The sequence below is a fragment of the Lolium rigidum genome, chromosome 5 (assembly GCF_022539505.1).
Source record: "Lolium rigidum isolate FL_2022 chromosome 5, APGP_CSIRO_Lrig_0.1, whole genome shotgun sequence".
Taxonomy (NCBI): Eukaryota; Viridiplantae; Streptophyta; class Magnoliopsida; order Poales; family Poaceae; genus Lolium; species Lolium rigidum.
This window is the reverse complement of record NC_061512.1, coordinates 129,558,001-129,563,119: the sequence shown is the minus strand read 5'-3', so window position 1 is coordinate 129,563,119 and position 5,119 is coordinate 129,558,001.

Below are 5,119 nucleotides of genomic sequence, written 5' to 3'. Positions count from 1 at the left end.
CTTTTATCTTACTTGCCTTCTTCCAGGTGAAGATGAATATACATCTAATTTGCTATTTTCCTACAAATTGCGCAGGTTGTTGTAACCAAAAACAGTGAGCTTACATACTACGGGGATTCTGATTTGGAAGGCTTTGCTGATGAAGAGGATGTTCCTGAGCAGTCAAAATCATTAGAAGGGGGGGGGGGGTTTCACAGCATCAAAATCTGAATGCAAAAGCGATGTAAACTACGGGGATTCTGATTTGGAAGGCTTTGCTGATGAAGAGGATGTTCCTGAGCAGTCAAAATCATTAGAAGGGGGGGGGGGGGTTTCACAGCATCAAAATCTGAATGCAAAAGCGATGTAAGATTTTCTTTTGATGCATTGCAATGCATAATAATCTAGTAGAACAAATCAAAGTGTCAGTAACAATAATGCCATGTTTGTCATATTTGTTTAGGTGACAGGAAGTTCCCAGTTGGACCATACTAAGCACGAAGATGATAAGGATCCATATGATATTGATGCTGAAATGAACAGACAACGAAAGTATGAGGATGTAAGGGCCATGACCTTTCTTTCCGAAGAGGCTGCCTATTATTTCTACATCAAGTATGCCAAAGAACATGGTTTTAGCATTCGACGCGAGAAGAAAAAGGAACGCCTTGATGAATTAGGGACACCCACCATTCGGTATAGGCGGTTTCTTTGCTCCAGGCTGGGCAACTTGAAAGCAAGTACTTAGAAATGGAAGGCCGAATGTATAGGCACCGACCTGAGTCTCGCTGCAACTATGGTGCCCATTTCAGTGTGTCATATAACAGAAAAAAGGGTGTTTGGACTGTTCTGAGATTTGACGACAATCACAACCATAAGCCTGCTACAGCTGATCAAATCGCTTTTCTTCGGTCTCATAGAAAGATCAAGGCTCATCAGAAGTCTAGGATCATGTCACTGGGAGCTGCTGGGATGAGATTATTCAACATTATGAGGACATTTATCAGTGACACTGGAAAATACAACAGGGTAGGATTTGTAAGAAAGGATCTTTACAACATGTCTTGCCGTGAAAAAAGGAAGATGATTGCAAAGGGTGACGCCAACACAACCATTGGCATTATGGAGAAGAGGAAGCGAGATGTTCCTGAATTCTATTTTGATTACAAGCTTGGTAAAGGTGGAAAATTGTTACACCTGTTCTGGTGTGATTCTCAGTCTCGGCAGGACTATGCCGACTTCGGTGACGTGCTGGTGTTTGACAGCATGTACAAAACAAATCGGTATGCATGTTCATACCTTTTGTGGGAATAAACAATCACCGCCACACTATTGTTTTTGCATGTGCCATTGTCTCAGACGAGAAGGAAGTAACATATAAGTGGTTGTTAGAAACATTCATGAAAGCCATGTATCAGTAGAAGCCTAAAGGGATCATCACTGATGGGGATGCTGCAATGATCGCCGCTGTTGGTAAAGTCTTTCCAGGCGTGTGGTACCGTGTTTGTACGTGGCATATTGAGAAGAACATGAAGAAGCACATTGACCCCCTGGCTCACAATGAATTTCGGTCGCTCCTGTACACCACTTCGGAACAAGTATTCGAGGCAGATCGGCGTTGTTGTCTCGTCAAGGACCCGTTCACGGAACGGCGGCCGAGGAAAGGGGGCCCTTCTGCAAAGTATACTGCGGCGTATACTGCAACTATGGTTTCTGACCATAGTATTTGTGTTGACCAACAATGTATGAGGCACTTATTCCATTTTGTCATTCCATTTGCTTTGGTATTTTCAAAATGCCGATGATTAAAATGTTTGGTCACCGTACACTTGGGGGTGGCGTAAGTGAGCCTGGTAAGATAGCACAAATATCAATCTCTTGTGCATTGGACTTGGTCTCACTTACGCCATCCCTGAATGTTAATATCTGTGTTGACCAACAATGTATGAGGCATTTATTCCATTTCTCTTGTGCATCTGACTTGTTGGTCTCACTTTCTTCCATTTTAATCATAGTAGGAACCGGATGAAGACCCCGATGCAAGCGAGCCTGGTGGGTAGAGAGGAGGGAGCAAAGGAGGAACCGGATGAAGACTACTTTGTATCTCGAAATTGTGAAATTTGTATGAATTAAGAGTTGTATGCAAAACATTTGACACTTGCCACTATATATGTATCTCGATCGGACTCTAAGTACTGTGATGATGATGTATAATGTTGCTATGTTATATGTGTCCATATTATATCTGTCTATCTATCTATATTATACCTGTATACTGTGTACAAAACCTGTATAAAACCTGTATAATACACCAGGGAGCACAAAATCGAGTATACCTGTACATTGTTCTGTGGCGCACCAAAATAGAATTCTGTGGCGCACCTATTTCTGTGACGCAACTGGTCCATATGCGCCACAGAACACCTTAATTCTGTGGCGCATGCTCCGGTGCGCCACAGAAACCCTATTTTTGTGGCGAAGTTTCTGTGGCGCACCGTCATACGCCACAGAATCATGTTTTCGTGCGCCACTGATAAGGCTTTTCCTACTAGTGAAATAATGGTAATGATCATATTTCCCTTTTATACTTTTGCGAGGGGGAGGGGGTATACCCGAACCGGCCAACACACCCTTTTAATTATAGTTTAGCAAGAGCGCCAGCGCTCAGTTCTCAATGTCTGCTTTATATATAGGTTGGGCTACCATGATAGGATAGACCGGCTAGCTGTCATGTCGGGCTCCGTAATAGACGGAGAGCCGTTAGAGGCGACTTTTGGGCGGTTTTGGGCGATCGCCGGCGACGAGGATTCGGTGAGTACCGTCGAGGATGCACTCGCCATTGAGTCATCGCGTTACCTTGCCTGCTCGCCTGCGACGGAAGGCTGCACGATGGTGGAGGCGGCGACTGCATCGCTCCGACCCCGTGAAGAGAAGAAGAGAAGACAGCGTCTTGCGGCTATCACTTTTGGATCAGGTGAGTGTTTCAATTCTGCTCTATCTGCGCCTGTTCTGGTCTCAAGATCGATTGAAAGGAGATCGAGGTTTCCGACTCCAGTCTTGCCGCCGTCCACGTTCTGGCTCGAAAACTTTAATGCCGCTGAGTGGATGCTGGTGCAACGGCGACGGCGGCGGTATCGGATGGTTGGGTCGGGGAAAAACTGGCCGGCTCTGGATCAGCCCGTGCATCGCCGGCAGGGACGATCGCCGGCGTATGTGCCGATGCGGATCAGTCAACGGAAAATTTTGAATGCTGAACATGCTGGCTTGGGCCAGACTGATCCTTGTACGTACAATTTGGAGCCGATTGGCTTTGTTCCACATAAGGGCAGTATGGGCCCGGAACAGGTGATTGAGCCTCGACAGCCTGCACGTCTGACTCGTTTTGATCGGAGTCGATCGTGTAAGCTAGGTTTTGGTAGAATTCCTCTCTATCCCGCACCACGTGTTCTTTCTCTCGTTCCTGGAGCCACCGTCGTCATGAGTCGGGGTGGAGGGAATCAGATGAGGGGAGGACGTGGGGGCGGGAGGTGGGATGGTGGTGGAACTGGTCCGCCGCCGGGAGGAAGATTTTTCGAGCAGGGCGGTTCTGCTGGCCATGGGGGGAACTCTGGTGCTGGAGCGGACCGCTCCGACGATGTCTTCGGGGACGGTGTTTTTCGTGCTGGTCATGGGCGTCCCAATAATGCTGGGGGCGGCTACAGGAATCAGCAGGGATACAATAGAGGATACAATCGCAGTTTCGGAGGTAACAATTTTAATCGCCGACCATCTAATACCTATGTTCGGCGGGATGATCTGCCTAGAGATGGTCCTGATCTTAGAGGTCTCAATGATGCCCAAAAACGTTTAGTTAAGGAGGCGGCTGAGTCTTTTGCTAAACAATTACTTGCTACTTCTAGCTCTGAATCAGCTCCTAATAATGGTGCCGTGCCGATTGTTCGAGAGCCTGGACGGGTGGCACAAAATTTGATTAGGCAGACACATGTTGTGAGGCACTCTGAGGTTTCTAGTGCTTTTGGTACTAATACTGCTGAGGTACCTGTGCAAGGGGATTCCCTGGCGAGTAGGAACGCTGGGGCTGGATACTCTCAGAATGTAGCGCCTAACCAAAATACTGAGATGGCTTTGGCTGCTGCGGCAAAGAAGAAAGGACCGGAGTGTTTTCGATGCCACAAAACAGGCCACTGTATCAATGATTGTATAGCAGATTTATGTGATTGTTGTCAGAGTGCTGATCATGTAACTAGAGATTGTCCTACTCTGCATGCTCCAAAACCGAGAATTGCTGTCTATGGTGTTGGTCATGTGGATTTAAATTTTTGGAAGATACCTCTCTCTGGTGATGTTAGGCCTCGTGTTGAGAACACTAGGTTGGGAAGAGTGGCAGTTGAGGGTGGGAGTATGACTATACCTGAGCTAATAGAACAATTAAAATTTTTGATGCCCGATGATCAGTACCAATGGGATGTTCAGCAGATGGAGGATAATGTTTTTAGGGTCAATTTTCCAAGTAGAAGTGACTTGGTGAAGGCGCAGCATTTTGGCAAATTTTGTGTGCCGAGATCACAGATTACTTTGTCCTTTGATTTCTGGAGGAAGGACGTCGAACCAGTTTGGACGGCAGAAGAGGTCTGGGTCAGAATTCATGGTTTCCCTCCTTTTGCTCTCGATGAAATTGTAGCTTTATGGGCTTTTGGCGATATTTTCGGTGAGACTACAGATATTGATATACCCTATACAAGGGCTAATAATGTTTTAAGAATCCGCATCAGTTGCTTGGATCCTACTCTTATTCCAACTAGCCTTGATGTCAAGATCCGCAATGATTTTTTCCGACTCAGTTTTGAAGTAGAGGGTTTAAGGGATCCAACAACACAGGTGGATAGTGTCTCTGAGGATATACATAAGGATGATGATATGGACCATGATGGTCCTACCAACAATCCTGGAGATGATACTGACAGAGAAGTCAAGAGGAAGAAGAATGAGGAGGAAAGTAAAGATACCAACTATGAACCTTCACATCCTGTTTCTTCGGATGGTACCTCTAATGCTTTATCTCCGATTCAGTTGGCCCAAGATAATGACATTATGGCTGTGGATGATACACCGAGGTATGATAATGCGTTTACATCTTCTG